This window comes from Rhipicephalus sanguineus, chromosome 3 (assembly GCF_013339695.2).
Source record: "Rhipicephalus sanguineus isolate Rsan-2018 chromosome 3, BIME_Rsan_1.4, whole genome shotgun sequence".
Lineage (NCBI taxonomy): Eukaryota > Metazoa > Arthropoda > Arachnida > Ixodida > Ixodidae > Rhipicephalus > Rhipicephalus sanguineus.
In genome coordinates this window covers 35,203,855-35,221,681 of record NC_051178.1, presented here as the reverse complement: position 1 = coordinate 35,221,681, position 17,827 = coordinate 35,203,855, and positions in this window count along the sequence as shown.

Below are 17,827 nucleotides of genomic sequence, written 5' to 3'. Positions count from 1 at the left end.
GAATAAACAGTTGTTCGTTTTTTATGTTGGCATTCGTGCTTCTGTAGAGTCGACATCCCACAACCTCGATATACTTATCACGAGCGCTGCAGTGGGAACTCCATGTTTATTTACGAGATATGATTATTTAGCGTGCACTGGAGCACACGTGCGCGAGTGTTTGGAAGTTGCATATAGAAGCACCTTATGCTATCACTGAAGCGTTGGTCTTGAGCAAAGGTCGCATTCAAGCGCAGATGAACTAAGGCAGTGCTTCTGTGTGAGTGTTTCGTCATGTGGGCGTCGAATATTCGTGTGGCAGCGCTCTCGTTTCTTCGTGATCGTGAACGTGTCTTTTGTTCAGGCGCTGTGCTTCGTCAATGTTGTAGATCGACACCTAGCTCGTCAGCATGCAATAATTAAGCTGTCATGAGTGTGCGTATTCAAATAGACTTCGTGGAATAATCAGATGCCAAGTGAATTTGCGCCAAGAGAAGACGTCGCCAGACAGTGCGAATTCAAAGCCGCCCCCGCGAGCGGGCCCCCCGTGTCTTACAGCAGAACGTGAAGTTGCCCCCTGCGCGGGCCCCACGGTCCCGGCGCCGCGGCGTGTATCCGAAACATATCCCCTAGGATGGCTGGGGACAATACTGCGCCGCTATTGGCTGGAGATGGTCACGTGACCTACGTGGGCTTCCGGTATATTTTGTTTGTTTTTGTTTGTTTTCAATCAACATGGCGGCGCCCACGTTCGCGTTTTGTTTTGCGCTGAAGCCGTGCCCGCCGTAGAGATGACGCTGAAATGTTTGAGCCTTTTGCTGACAAGCGCCCATACGCCGATCGTTTTACGATGGATGAAGTGGTAATCAACATTAATCCGGGAGCGTGTACACGGCGTCGTCCCCTTTGGCGTGCTTTATAACGCGATCGTGTGCTATTTCTCGTGGGGTTGTCCCTCATGTGCTACTGGACCTACTGGATACCTACGCATGTGGGTATTGATGACAATGAAGACGCCGATCACCTAGCTTCAAGTTGTGCCCACAACGAATGTGACTGCCGAGAAATTTCATGCCTGTTTGACAACGCTCGTCTGTTCATCCGCTGACATCTTCTGAAGCAGCACCCTGACCAGCGTGTAGCAAGCGGATTGTTCCCTCCCCGTATTCGTGGTCGTGGATTGCCTCGTCGTGACAGAGCCCTCTTATATAAGTTGGCTCTGTATGAGTGCGTGGGATATTATTCCGTCAAGAACGTGTAGACAGTCCGTCATGTGGGTCATGTCAGACACTAAGCACAATTTTTAGTGTCCCGCATTCGTTATGCAGCGAGCACGTGCTAATTTGTGTTTACGTCTGTGTTATTTGTTTTTTTTTCTCCTCTTTCTTTCTCCCCTATCTTGATTTCCTCTGTTCCCCCTGCCCGCTCAAGGAGCAGGCAGGCATTGTGCCCCTTTAGGTGGCAGTTTTCAGCCTGTACCCTCTATGTATTAAAACCTAATAATGATAACAATAACAATTGACACGACGCAAGAAACCCTATAACTTAATTTTGCTGGCGTATGAGTGCATTCTTATTCAGCTACGGTGAAAAAAAAAAGAGAAAGAAAAGACAGGAGGCACTTTGTGGATATTTGTTCATTCTTCACAACACAGCTCGATGCCGTTAAAATTAAAATTTAGCGCACGCAAATGTAAAAAAAAAAACATGCTTCGGGAATTGCGTTTTCTAAATGATAAACTTCCAAGCTTCTGGTAAGTGTAGTACCTCATTTTGAAAAAGGCAGGGAGCAAAGAATACTCTTTTATGTGAACTAATGTAATTTTAATGGATGCTCTGCTGCATTGAACTACTACTTCAACATGTAATGGGACATGTTATGTACATGTCAGCATGCAATGCATCCATCACAGTGAATTGGACATGCAGAACCAAGTAGTAATGCCAATTGATTGCCCATCAGGGCCCAAATATCGAAACCAAAACAGGACATACATTGAAATGAAGGACGGTTAACAAACTTAACGACATGATCAGAAAAAAAAGAGCACGAACAGAAGAAAGCAGAAGTCGATTCAAGAAATGATGTACTTGGAGAATATATACCTATATTTTGCAAACTCTCAACGTGGTACATTATAGTAGGAACATATTTACTGTAAGAAATATGCAAAGACAAAATATACAGCACCCCTAGAACTACCCCCCACCCCCTGCCATCCAGTAATTACTCCAGTAAATGGATGCACATACCACTTGAATATGAAGTACAGAAATAACGACATATGTCGTGAAATAGGAGCACAAACTCTTCTTTATTAATGTTATGTTCAAGGTTCACTAATGACATTAAAATAGCACGCAAAATCCTATCCTTAAAAAGTGTTTGTTTTCCCTTTCCACTTGTCTAACAGAACAGTGCACTGTTTATTCTGATGTATACATCATTACCTGCCCAACAGCACATATATTTCTTAACGAGAAACCAAATGCCAGCTGGAACATCTTCAACTTGTAAATCATGCTGCTATTTTTCTGTATATTATCATTTTACACTGACTGCGACTTTCCATTCAATTGTATATTGTGTCTAGTTTTTTATCAGGCTTGCTTATCACATCAGTAAGTAGATTGCTAGTACAATACATTGTTTGCTGAGGCTCAATACTTCGTTAACGATTTGCTGTTTTATTAGCAAAAGTATAATATATAGCAGGTTCTTGATGCAAGCAAAAGTATCTGTGAAAGTGCTTCAATGAACTATTACCGACTCTTCATTCTAAAAAGACAGGGCGTGCAAACACAGACACAAGAAAGAAGTCAGGACACCACAAATGCCGTTTGTGCTTTGTGGTGTCCTGACTCCTTTCTTTTGTCCGTGTTTGCACGCCCTGTCTTTTTAGAATGAAAACGTACCAACTAGGGTTGCCACCTTTTACCGAAAAAAAAACCGGCCCTTATTTGGGGGGGGGGGGGAGTTAACGGGAGATTAAAATAATGCTGAACAATAGAAGCTATGTCAATTCTTCGGCATGCAGTGCCATTTAATGTAACATTGCTTTCATTGAGCCAAATAAACCCAATGCACAAACAAAAGCAGCACACTCAGCTAACCAACTAGCCTAATTGCTGACATAAAAGTACCCGTGATTGGAATGACGCTTCGCTAATTAGTCTGAATGTGCTGCACTGAAAAGGAACCACAATGCTTCGTCCATAAAAAAAAGCTCTTCTTTGCGTCTGAATCCAACAGGCCAGTGGCATTATAGACACAACGGAATGTTAAAATGTACCTATGCCACAAAAATGTCGGATATTCATGTACCATACACGTGCAATAATATGCTCTATTCCAATGATCGCTAGACTTGAAGGGATCCCAGAAAGTGCTTGACTAATAGCGTAAGAGTTTTGGTGATTGACTATAAATATTTACCGTCGTAGTTGTTGAACAACGCGGTCGGGAACTGACCGGCGGTCAGTCCCCGACCACGCAGGTGGAATTCCTCAGTCAACACGTGCGGTCAACACGGAGAAGAGTAAAGAAAAAAAAAACCCGGGATACGATGAGCAAGAAACCGGCCAATGACGGCCGGTCTTAGGTGCGGACCGGCGACCGGTCCCTTGTCTAAAAAACCGGCCCGGCCGGTCCAAAACCGGGCAGGTGGCAACCCTAGTACCAACTAGCTCAGCTCTCTGTTATTCTAAAATACCGACTCTTGTTACAAAATGGGTGTGTGTTTTCAAAGTAGGTTACAAGTTATATGGACGCTATAGTACTTTTTCTGGGAAAAAGCGTGACAAATTTTGAATGAAATGGACAAGGATGGTTAACAGGTCAAGTAAGCTCTTAATTAAATAAATCATAAGACATTTGGCATTATTTGGCACTAGTGTATTTGTTAGACATATATATGAACGGGGGTTTGAAACAGGGCCGTTACTAAGGAGAAGTTGAGGGGGTTCTGACACCCCCCCCCCCCCCCCAAATTTTTTCGTGCTTTAACTTTTCGTGTGACACTAAAATAGTTCCATGCCTTCACAGCGACCACCAGTTGCCGCAGTTAGCCGTTCTACACACGAACACCCTTCGAAAAAAATTCTTGCGTACGGTCCTGGTTTGAAATATGCATTACTCATGTTACGCTTCCTAAAAGGCCCTTGTGTTTTTTATTATGGATAACAAGGCGCTTTATAATTGTCATGACATGACAGGCGTGTAATACAGATTAAGAATGCTTCCAGATTTGATGCTTTTATGTTACTTATAATGAATTGGATGACATTCATTCAGGAAGAGACAAATCGGCATGAGCACTACAATAAGAGAGAGCTGAGCTAGTTCGCATTCATGTTAAAAGACAGGGCGTGCAAACACGGGCACGAGAGAGATATCAAGACACCACAAACGCCGACTAACAACTGAAAGGACACAGCGGCGGAAAAGAAAGTAAACATAAAAACTTGCCTGCGCAGGCCCAGGCAAGAGGTGATACCTATCGATAACTGTTCAGGATTTTTATTTCTGCTTTATGCAAGTTAATGATGCATGCATCTATCTTGACATTGTCGAGAGTGTAAATGCACGACAAAATTCGATGAATGCGCAGTTTTCTACAGGCACAGGAATGAAGCAACACGTCTGATAGTTCAGGCATGGCGTGTAAATAATAATGGTAGTGCACGCGTGAGCCAGCCGTCAGTTAACGCGCATAAAGAAATTAAATGCCTGAACGGTTATCGCTCACGTGTACCACCACGTGTGCGGACTGATAGGTATCACATCTTGCCTGGGCATGCGCAGATAAGTTTCGTGTCTAGGTACTTTCTTTTCGGCCACTGTGTGCCTTTTCAGTTGTTAGGCGGTGATTGCAATGTCTTCTCTCCTGTGTCTATGTTTGCACGTCACGTCTTTCAACTAGAGCACTACCTTGTGGTAGAGGTTCTAATCTGCATAGAGTGCCTCGATGCGCGCGCCCCCGCTTAGAGTGGTGTCAGCTTTTGAAAGGGCAGATGCCGCCTCCTCGGCCTTGGCAGCAGCGTGGCCGCCATTTTGAATCCCCCGCCCGGTCACTTGTGCGTGGCGCGCGTGCTGTTTTTGGGTCGGTGCTCGTTTTTCTCCAGTTTTATGCGCTCGCTACCGTCACCATGGCCGGGTGTTGCGTGCCGCAGTGCACCAATCATTCCAGAAACGTTGGAAGCTGTATCGTTTTAGAAGATACGAGGTTTCTTTGTACAGTAAAAATCAAACGTGACAATTAAGCGGCATCCGAAGAACACATTATGCACTTGCAGCGTACGTTTCCGGCCGGTATTTCGAATGCACGTGCAAGAATAATTCTGCCGGTGTTAACCTTGCGTAATAAATGGACACACTGATATCAGCTACATGCTCAAAATGCTTTGGTTCACGTGTGCATGAATCCTGCATTTTACTTCGCAAACATTCTTTACTGCACTTGGTTGGACCTCTATCTGCCTTTGATTTTTGCTTTCGCTATTTTTGTGATTTGAAATGTATCATGGAATATATTATGCATGTTTGTCTGCAGATGAGATCCTTCTTTTTTCCTAATAATAATTATTTGTGAGAATTTACGTCCCAAGAACCCCAAGATTATGGAGGCACCGTATATAGGCTCCCGAAATTTTGACCATATCTGTTGTTCTTTAACGTACACATAAATCTAAGTACGCGGGCCTCTGTCATTTCACCTCCATCGAAATGGGGCCGCTGCGGCAGGGATTCCATCCCGCAACCTTCGGGTCACCAGTCAAGCACCGTAACTAAAACCACGGCGGGTTCTTGTTTTTTATATTCCTTTCCGTGTTTGAAGTACGCCTTCTGTGCTGCTCTGATGCCCATGTATGTACGTGTGCAGTTAAATGTTTTTTATCCTTCCTTGTTTCTGTGTTTCAAGGTTACATTTTCGTCCTGTCTTAAATAATTACGCAGTTCCTGTTTTTTTAATCATTTACGATCACTGTGAATCGACTAGTGACAGTTGTGTTTTAATATGTAATCTGCGTTTTATTTGTGTAATTGCTTCTGTCAGCGCAGCGTTAATGCGCACAAATAAATGGTCTGTACACTGGATAATAACGCGCGCGCACGCACGCACGCACGCACGCACGCACACACGCACGCACGCACGCACACACACACACACACACACACACACACACACACACACACACACACACACACACACACACACACACACACACACACACACACACACACACATACACACACACATTGAGTATCTTATTTCTTTGAGCAAGCATAATTTATTTATTAATAATGTAAGTCTTGAAGGCTCATACAGGAATGCGCATACAAACAGTTCTCGCGATTGGATTGGATTGGAAAAACTTTATTTACGTCCTGCAGAACGCGCTCAGCGCGTAGCGGGCGTCTCCCACGTAGGGACCGACAGAGAATACCTGGCGGCCGCCTCGTGGGCCTGCTGGACAGCCCATTGCTGGTCGGCAAAGAATCATCGTCACGTGATGACGTCACCATATGACGTCATCATGGCTTCACAAATTTGGCGTGACGTCATATGATGCCGTTATCGCATGACATCGTAGCTTGGTCAAAAGTGGGTGATCACCCAGTTCTCGCGAAGCACGCATGAAAACAACAAGAAGACGGGGAAGCATTGTTTACAGTAGACACGTTATGTCAGTAAAAAAATACAAGAAACAAAGTCAAGTTGTACAATGAGTACGTCATGGAAAACCAGTTAATGAATTAAAAACTCACAGGCTCCCTTATGCGTTCGCTTAAAGCCATCTTCGCTTCTTCTCCGTTTTTTGCGCACAAAGCGCGGTTTAACATTGCCTCCAAGATCGGAGGCACCTCACCTGGTTTGGCACTGCCTTCGTGATCTACCCACTTTTGACCAAGCTACGATGTCATGCGATAACGGCATCATATGAGGTCACGCCAAATTTGTGAAGCCATGATGACGTCATATGGTGACGTCATCACGTGACGATGATTTTTTGCATCCCTCGTCCCCAACGTCGTGGTACGCTGACGCCGTAGACGCGGGACGCCGACGGTCAAATTTCGCGTTTGATGAGGCATTTAAGGCTTTCGCCTTAAAAAAGACGTCCGCCACGGTGGTATAGTGGTGACGGAGCTCGGCTGCTGACCCGAAAGTGACGGGTTCGATCCCGGCCGCGGCGGTCGCATTTAGGTGGAGGCGAAATGCTAGAGGCCCGTGTACTGTGCGATGTCAGTGCAGGTACCAGATGGTCAAAATTCATGGAGCCCTCCACTACGGCGTGCCTCATAATCATATCATGGTTCTGGCAAGTAAAACCCTAGATATTATTAAAAGAGACAAATAAACGACGCCGTGCATCTGCCGCACAAAGTGTAAAACAGTCTTGGAAACACTCAATGATATGTGCATGCAATTGGGCATGCGAGAAAACCTGCAGATACAGAAAAAATGCCCCCACCTCCCCGAAGGGAATCGTGAGGAAATGCGAATGCATTTCTTGCGCCGAGAGTACACGGCGCAGTAATTTTAATGGCGTAAATTAATGACGAGACGAGGATTTGTACCGTAACCATTTATTTACACATTCATCAGCACCTGTTTGTGTTGTCATTGTACCTGACGGCCATAATCTCAGCATTGTGGTCGCCGTTGGCTTTTCACAGCGGCGTCTCGAGCACACATTTCGAGAGGCGCCCAGCCAGCGGACGGGAGAGTGGGGCGCAGGGAGGAGAGAGAGCGAACGGCGAGAGAAGGAGCGGCGAAGCAAGCGAAGCACTGCACCCAATGCCACCTAGAAGAGCGGTGCGGAGCCGGCGCGCGCCCGCGCAAACCGCGGTGAGGAGGCGGAGCGCGCGCAGTCACGTGGAGTGTGACGTCGCTGCGCCGTTGCTACAGACGCTCCTCTCCTTTCCTCGCGCCGTTGCTATGGGACGGCGGATTCAGGGTCGCTTATAAAGTGCATTCGCACTTAAAAGAAACTGCAGACACAAAAAGAAGGAAAAACGCACTGATACTGCGCGCATGCAAAGTTTTACGGCATACTACTTAACAACGTATTCATCGTTTCGATAAGGACTCAAGGTGAAACTCGAGTGCCGATACAGTAGCGGCTATAGATTGTGAGCAAGAAATGTCAGCAATAATAATGATAAAGAAGCTTTCATTTCATTTTAGCAGGATATTCGCACCATACTGCCCCTCGGCCCTTTATTCTGTGCACAATATGTATGATGCTATTTATAATAAACGAGTAAATTGTTTGCAAACTTAGCAAAATGAGCCACCTTAATCGCGCTCAGGTAGCTTCGCAACACTAAATTGTGTGTGTTCAGATACCTATACTGCTGCTGCTGACATATATACAAATACTTTAAACGATTGTTTGTGTATTTGGAATGCAGAGCTTACGAGAAAATTAAGTAAGTCTTTAGACTTTATCGTTTCCGGCGTAAGGAAGAGGATTGGTTTTCAACATAACAGTCTACGTCTACCTCTAGCGCATAACACATGCACAGGCCGTCAGCTTACATGAATTACATGCTTCCTTAATAAACATTTAGGCAACAACAGCAATAAAAGCTGCCCAAGCTTCAAAAAAGAGAAGAAAACGATAAAGCTCACTAGCGTGCACTTATTTCCGGACGTATCTGCGCACCGCAAGCGCTTTGTGGAGCGCGTTCCGCATGCTGCCGAGCTGCGGCGGGATTCGCAATGGCGGCCGTCGTAGCAGACGACGCGCCTGTCCTCACCCTCAGCGGAGCGCGCGGGCATCAAGGCACCCTAAATCTGCACATCTTCAGTTCGATTCAAGCACTTTGTTATATCTGCATTAGTTCATTGCCAAAATACTGTTAAAGTCCTTTTTTCTCATGACATATGGAAGCATCTCTTATGAAACATTTGCAGAGAATTACAAGGAATCCACGACTTTCTACCTTTCTTGGGAGCCCTTACCATGTGAAATGTAAAGCATTATACTAAGCATATTTTAATAAAGGAACAAAGCTCTCATAAGCCTCATTTGTATTTGCACTGCTAGATTCACATACAGAATGAATTTACTCACGGAATCTTGTAACTAAGTTGTCCCATGTCTCATTCTATATTGGGCCACAGACACTACTTACTTTTCAGTGACTCCAAGGTCAGATAGTGTATTTTCAATTGCAGACCCATGTACTGTGTCCTTTCGTAAACCCTGTGCTCTAATTACAAAAGTATATCTCCTGTGGTTGCTAAATAGCTATGACATTTTCATGGGTGGGACCACTCCATCTGGTAGTTAGTATCCTGGCTGTGAATAATGGTGGGTGTTGGGGAAGCAACATAAATGAGTCACAAAACAAATTAGACTTTGAAGAAGTTTATTTGCTGTAAGCGCACGACAACTGCATTTATTCTAGTAGAGTGTGTGTGATCTCATCATTTATTGCAATAGTGGGAACAATGTCAGAAAATACTCGGGGGCCTTGGGGTCACATCACTGTATGTTCTGCAATATGGTGTTGAATGGAGTTTCCAGTGGTCTTCTGGCTCTCTGCTGAAAGTAAAAATAGGAGCAAGACAAAGGCAATTAAAAAAAACTGCGTACAGCAGACTGCAGGGTCGTTCTATGCTTTCCCAGTACCAAAAATTTTCTAAGGTCTTCCTCTTCAAACATTTTTACACAAAAGCAAAATTGTTAGGTCGTGAGAGCAATTGTTGAGCACTGTAAATAGACGGGATCATGGTGGCCGGCAATACTTATTCAACCTGTACACATCCCAGTGACGGCAACAGTTCCACCATCGGTGACGTGTGCGGCTTTAGTTATAGCAGACATGAGTACTTTTTTGAGTCGGCGACAGAGAGAGCACTCATTATGGACACCTGAGCTCCAGTATCGACTAATGCCGGGAAAGAAATACTGACAACATGCACTTCTATTAGGTTCTTGTTCGTAGGGAGTGTCAACAGAGAATTGGGATCAGTCGAAAATGATGCAGCGCTACCTCTAGGAGCTGCATGATTTCGTTTTCCGTCCGAGATGATACTTAGTTGGTCAGCATGGAATAGCGGCGTGGTTGGGGTGACGGTGAACGAGCAGTAGGGCGGCTGTTAGCAAAGTACGTACGGCTGGGCGAACACCAACGAGGGTCTGCATATGTATTAAATTGAGTTAATGGTGATGATCAAGTAAATTGCAGCAATAATATTCATACCTAACCGTCATTTGTGCTACAACTTTGCCCATTGTGACGACCTTGAGCAGTAAAGACATGAACATAGTGCTTGCCGCCATCTCATGCAACCTGGAAGGTTGTATGAGAGTTTGTTGTACTGACTCAGACCGCAACACTGGGAAGGGGGAGGTGGAAGCTGAAGTTGCTATGTATCATGAGTAAGCAGTGTAGAAATTTGGGCTAGTTGGTGAGCGTTCATCTTGGTTGAATTGACTGTTGGGGCAGGAGACTAAGAAGGAAGTGAGACAAACAAGCACAGACTTACAAGTTTTTGTGTGACTCCAGTCTTTTATGTGAGGACTGACTGTATTAACTACAGTAAGAAGTATGCACATGTGATTAAAACATGGTGTTCGAGATCGGTAATTTTAGAAAAAAATTGATTTTGATTGCTATTTCTTCTGACTTCTAACGGATTTATGCAGGTCACTGAAGTTTTAATATCATACAATGGACAGAATTTATAAACAATGTCAGCCCACTGCAGTGGGCGGCGCGATTTTGCTGGGATAGCACGGTGAAATACAATACAAATACTTTTCAGCAAAAGTGCAAGTTAAGAAAACCTGTTTAAATAAAATGCGAAACCTTTCATTCTAGCAAATTTCATGTTGCTCATTGTTTGAATTTACAATATACCAATTATTTATTAACTGCAAAAGAACCAAAAGCCTAACGAGTCTGGCCATAAAGTGCGACAGCATGTACTTCTCCACTTAACTCGAATGCCTAGGCTGCATTGAAAGCACAGGCGTCATCACAAGGCTGGTTCTTTCTGATAGTAAACAGTATATGAGTGGAAAACTTATGCATCTTGAAGCATCAGGGAAAGCCTTACTGATTAGCAAATGAGATGTGTATCACAAGGAAATGTCGGGCAGCCTGATGTCATGGATATATAGAAATCTAGGGCTGTCAGCAGAAAGTCGAGATGCTGTGGGTTAATTTCACCTTTTGGGACATCATAGACAAGTATACATGCATGTGTGCATACATTTATTTTGTTAAACATGGTAAACTACTCGTGTTTAGCGACAAAATGTGTGTTAGAAAATGCGTGACTGGCAACTGCTCCGAAAGGCTGCTTTCCTGCTCGAAAGTGAGGTTTTAGTTGCTCCAGAAGCTCCGGAAAATTGGTTACAATTGATCGCATCCCTAAGTACACATTAGACCACGCCATTTGAAAGGACCTCGTGCTGGGCATGTCCCTGTTGGTAATTTCATTTTTAATGACAAGCAATAAAAAGAATCATATTATACTGCAGATCCTGCCTAATCTTTTTGAAATTTTAGTCCCTAGCCTACTGAAATCCAGAGTTATAATGGTTGACATAGATAGTAGGAATACATCAACAGAACTAGGAGCAGATAAGAAACAGTGCTTTCCAACAGTACAGAAGTGGCAAACGTGGGCCTTTCATCCAATGAAGGTCAGCGATATCGGCACAAAACATGTTCATTCGCAGTAGTACCCATATTTCAAAGGATCTGCCTGCCGAGGTGTCTCAATGCCGAATTAGTTGGTTTTTCTTGAGTGCATTCGGTTGTTCCCGTTAATAGTTTTCGCGGCTTTCCTTACACTTGTCATATGCGGTAATTCTTTTTTGTTTTAAAGGGACACTAAAGGCAAATATTAAGTCGACGTTGATTGTTGAAATAGCGGTCCAGAAACCTCGTAGTGCTGCTTTTGTGCCAAGGAAGTGCTTATTTTGAAATAAAATCACGTTTTTAGTGGTCCGCATCGCGTTAGCGCGCTTCAAATCTCCCGCCCGAAAATTCGACTTTCATACGTCACTGCTGCCATGCCCAACGTTGCCCGCTTTTACTGCGCGGCCGCCGACACTAGTAGCAGCCGAGCGGAAGTAGCGGGACCCACAGTAGCAACAACGGCGCTGCGGCAAAGACTTGCTCGGATGGGCACATTCAAAGCCTTCACCAAGTTGCGGTTCGTCTCGTAATCCTCAGTACGAAAGTGCAGCGAGCACACACGCAGAGGTTTTGACTGTTTAGCACACTGGCGCAATGGCATGACACTAAGCCACTTCGAGCGTTAGGGTTCATTCCGCGGCACCCAGTGAAAAGACACAGCGGTTTCCTTGCTGCAGCACTGGCGTTGTGCACCATTCGGGCATCCGGCAATATCACACGCATGCGGCATTTTGTCGAACTTTCTGTCAGAGCGACTTTCACGAGCGCGCAAAACACGCACGGCAGTACGCGATCCCGAAACTACCACTGAGACGGGCGAGGCGCAGTTCGGCGAAAACGGAACCTTTGAACCACGCGCGCCGTTCCCCATGGCAACGCCACGGAGGTTTTGTTTTCCATGAATCAAGCAGAAACGAACAAACGGCATTTTATTACGTCTTTTGATGCTCGGAATGTTCTTTTTTTACTGCTGCTAGTTTGATTACTAGTGATTTATTGTAGGCCGACTTCCATACGTCATCGGGATCACTTCGAAAATATCCCACTCGTGGCGCTCATCATGTGATACATTTAGCTTAATTGCTCGGTAAGTAGGGCACTGCTGTTGTTAATATTGCCGTTTTAGAAGTTGTCATACATTGGGCTTTCACTCTGACATAAATTGTTATTTGCCTTCAGTGTCCCTTTAAGTAGCTGTGTTTTTTTACTCCTTACTTGTCATACGCGACGACATTAAGATGCTGTGTATGTGATTTTTTCAGATACAATCTCGTACTGCTTGCTGTGATTTCTCCTCTCATATCTCTTTTTCTTGTTTCTGATCAACTAGGTGTGTAATAGTATTCTTTGCTTGCTTTTGATAAACTAGCTATGCCATTTAACATTTACTTTGTCGTGTGCAGTGCCGAGTGCTGTCACATGCAGCAGTAAGGTTCCGTACACGACAATTTCTCTTATGTATTCTCATGTTGTTTCATTTATTCTTGCATCGTTTTATATTCACTCCTGCCCAAGACCGACAGTACGTACGAGATAACTAAAACAAACAAACAAACAAACAAACAAACAAATAAATCAATAAATAAATCAGATTTTCAGGTTCAAATCTGTGCTTACCAAGCTGTATTGTATGCCTAGTGCTACCTCCAAGGCAAGACTGATGTTCAAAAACATTTTCTTGGGGGAGTTGATGCTTGCTGAACAACATGATACCACGCAGAAAATTACTAGAACGATTAAGACTAACTCTAAGCTGCAGACAGACCATAAAGAAAGCTACATCGGGTGGACCATGCATTTGCATCAACCGGACGAGGGAACACACTATTTAAGAAAAGGGTAAGAGCACGTCTTTCTGTAAATGGTGCTCTGGTGCAATTTTATGGCATCTCTGCAAGGTATTAGAACACACAGTTTGTTCCAAAATTTAACACCGCTTCACGTATTGTGGTGTTCTAATCCTGCTTCAAGTAAAAGATCTTCAGCCTTGTCGTCTAACATAGTATTTTAAATAGGGTCCCGGAAGTGTCCTTTCAATGTGGTCATGACATTATGTCTTGGATAACATGCACTGTGAAGTATTCTTCTCTCACAGTCATTTCTTTCAAAACATGTCACAGTCTAGGAAAGCTTCCTGCAGTTAATGCTTGTTTGTGGGCTAGTTGGTTTTGAAGCACAGCGAAATGATAAACGGCGCGAAATGGCACAGACAGAAGGAGACAGACGTGTGCACTGACTCGCAAATTATTTCATTTTCAGAAGTGCATGAAATATAGAGCGTTTCTTTTTATTTATGAGTGCACATGTCTGTCTCCTTTTGTCTTTTCATACTGTGTGTCATTTCACTATGCTTCCTCGCAGTTCTTTTTTTCATGCAAAACATATTTTCAGTTCATTTCTCATATCTGTATCAGCAGCACTCATGTGTAATATGTTCAGTGACAGTAATAAAAGGAATGTGTACAATATTTCTAATAACTGTGTCTGCAAATGTCATGCGTGTCTGTACTGTCCAATTATGTTTTTGAATTCAATAACCAACTTTTGTTTCACAATAATACACTTTTTTTTTCTCAATATTCATGTTGCATGGGCAACAGTGGACACTACTACTTGCACTGCATGTCTGATTCAACATGACAGAGATATGCATTGAAGCTGGCATGTACCGTTTACTGCTTCTTATTTCAATTTTTCAAAACAGCACAAAACTTTTTTGGACGTTAGCTTAACCATCAGTCTATGAGAAGGAGAACTGCGCTCCCTACTTTTAATGTGATAGAGTGATCAAAGGCTTTGAAATTTTACGGATTGGCGAAGAGATAATCGGACAGGCTAAGTTACTATTTTCGAAAGACGATTTATCTTCACCGTGTATTTTTTACTGCTAAATGTTGACAGCATCCCACTAGTCTGTGTTAAAAAAAAGGGGGAGGGGGGGAGCACTCGCTATGCGCATTTCAGTGTCCTTCCTAAATGAGTATACTTGTATCTAGAGAACGCCAAGGCTCCAACCGCTACTATGCGTTTCATAAGCAGTGGTACTATCTAGCTGGAAGGCGGTGCATCGCGTCGTAAGAAAAAGATGACAAAGGACTCTTGGGTGAACGTGCGGTATAGGCCTAGTGCGCTGCAGCTTTGAACCGAACAGGCAGCGCCACCTGACGCCCGCGGCTGAAAAGTTAGGATTGTCGTTTGTTGCTCCCGGGCGCGCAGTCACGGTAGAAACGCAGGGCTCCTCGCCGAAAGGACGTAAAAACGTCGCAGTAGTCCGGTACTTTTTCGTACTTCTGCGTGCATGGCTAGCACAAGAGCTGTAGGAACACCGTTTGGAAGCAACTAGCTTTAAAATTCTGCGGGTTACCTCAGAAGTCGGACGAAAATGAAAGACAACTCTACCGCAGCTGTGCGGGGCTGCGTAAGCAACGCCTCGAATTCCGTACATAAGTGTCCCCACTTTCGTGCGTTTTTTTTTTTTCGCCTTTTATTATTTATTTTAAATGTATACACAAGCTTACAAGGTCACAAAGAAATAGGAAGATAGCAGGCTGACAACGGCCACCTAGAGGGGCAATGGGCCTGTCTGCGTCTCCTGCTCTCACGCGTGATTTCTTGCCAGCCAGCGGCGAGCAGGGGTAGCCGGTGCGGAATCAGACACAAATTTGCCGCTTCCTCTTCGCTGAGAACGAAAACAGTTCGGTATGGCTCAGCACACGTAGAGCACTGAAAAATCAAAAGCTCGCCTCCATTCGTTCGGCGTAGTCCTCGGTTTTCGATTGCACTCTGCATTTCCCAATAATGTCGGAAGATTCCGTCGCGCACATCAATTCTTCTTTCAGACCACACACTGACCACTCGCGTGCAACTTCGTACCAAGCGACCAAGAACTCCTTTTGAAACACACGTTATTGCAATTTCAATCCTACGGAAACCGCAGAACAACAGACGATCGTCGCGTCTTGTCCTCACGTTCACGCGCGGGCTGGCGGCCGTGGCTGGCGATGCGCTTTCCTATAGCAGACGACAACCAGACGAACTGATGGGCGCTCGCTTGTGTGCGCTCGCTCGCCTGTGTGTGTGCGTGCGTTGTGAGCGTGTTTGTGTGTGTGTGTGGGTGGGGGGGTGGGGGTGGTCTACTGTTCCCCGCGTGGTGTCCAAGAGACGGAAAAGAACTTGTTTCCGGCGCAAACAGCTGTCTTTTGTCGGCTTTTTCTTTTTTTTTTTGTTGGTAGGGCTCGCAGTTCGGTTTTCAGCGAAAAGAATGACTGAGAGGGGCCTGTCTTCCTCGAATGGCTTGAGGCGAATAGGGGACGAAGTTTTTTTGAATGCTTACGTTAACAAGAGTCGCTGCATGCTGGTTTTTCGGCAGCTTTAAACGGCTGTAGTTTGAGAGGTTTTTCAGACAGGAAGAAAAACATAAATAAAGATAAGTTAGCACAGCGTATTTACACACGCAGACAGATAAAAAAAGAACTACGGCGGCCGTTCTTGGAGAACAGCGGCCGCCGCAACCGTAGCCGCCGCCTTGAAACATGCAGTCGGGCCCGTAGGCGACAATCCTAACAGTGCGCCGCTAGCCCGATAGAGGGCGAGAGCAGTAGCGCCACCATACCAGCTCACAAGGTCTATAGCAAGAAGCAGCACCCCGTCACAAAAGACTGCAACTTTGAAACACATGTAGATTACGCGCGGAACAGAAGACCGCAGCGTAAATACCACAGGTAAGACAACTACTTACCTTAAAACAGCTAAAATCCGAAGGCGTACAAGTGCCGCGTCTTCCACGCCCGCCGACACTGGACATAAACGCCGCCGTCCCAAAAGCCCAAACATATCGGCGTCATCTCTACGGCGGGCGCGGCTTCGCTTATGGACGCCGCCATGTTGGCGTAAAACAAACAAAAACAAAAAAAATCCCAGAAGTGCGTGTAGGTCACGTGACCATCTCCGGCCAATAGCGACGCAGTATGGGCCCCAGCCATCCTAGGGGATATGTTTCGGATACACGCGGCGCCGCGCAAAGTTCAATGTAAACACCGTGCGCACCGGAGCGGCAGGAAGAAAGGCTCCTCTCCCACAATTGACCCCAAGGAATCTCGGGAGAGGGATTTCGAAGAAGACGACCTAGAGCTCTGGGCAGTCGAACCTTGGCTTGGGCGAAAGGAAGACGTACGCGACTCGAGCTGGACAGAACCAACATCGGCTACGCTCCGGTCCCTGGTTCTAAGTCGTTCCCCCGGCTATGCTACGAGGGCTCCAGCCAGTGTCGAGTGCAACACCGGACGCCAACTGCCACAAAAGAAGTGAATTCGGACTTTATTGTCTTTTACGTGCAGAAGCGAAATTAGTTTGTGATTTGGACTCTTACTTAGCGATGTTGAATATCGAATAAGCCATTAGCGATGTAATATTGATGACAGTACCTTTTGTGTGTATTATATTTGTTATGTATGCTCGAAAAGTAAATAGCCGAAGCGAAAAGTGTACCTGTGCATCCCTCTGGTTTCCTTCACTTTATTGACGGTGACGACAAAGCATATGCGTTGGTGTCTTCCTTGCTTGCGTTACTATATAACGTAACGAGTGCCGAAGTGTAAGACTGCCTGCTGCGGTGTTTTTCAGTTCACGGGGGAAGGCGGTCGTAACCACCTGACCGTGTGCGGCAGCGACCTGCGTTCGTACGAGACGACTGTTCCCTTCAACGTGCAGATGTACATCAACCCGACACAGTACTACGAACCGGGAGAGCTCGTCGCCTTCGTAATTACCGGCTACAACAAAAGTACGTGGCACGCCGCATCACTCTGCCCACTACGCTTTGCCGTCACACTCAACATAGTTTACGTAAAAGAGCGTGCCTTATGTGCTTGAATGAGAAGGCGGCAAGTAGAGAACTGCTCTGTGGAACTGTGCTTCGAGGTACCTTGAGATACCTATAGTTAGCTGTAGCATTTTATCATTTATGCGCGGGAATGAAGACTACTGGCGCCAGGTGGATTTATCTTTTCACTTTGCCTTGTCTGTCATGAGTGTCATATTTGGCATGGCCGTCCAGCCAAGGCTGCAATGTTGCGTTAGAAGTGGCGTCGGCGCATTTTTTTTGTTTTCAGTGAAACGAAGACTACTAGCAAAAACCTCACCATGATGATCATCACCATCGTCGTTTATTCTTCTGGAGTG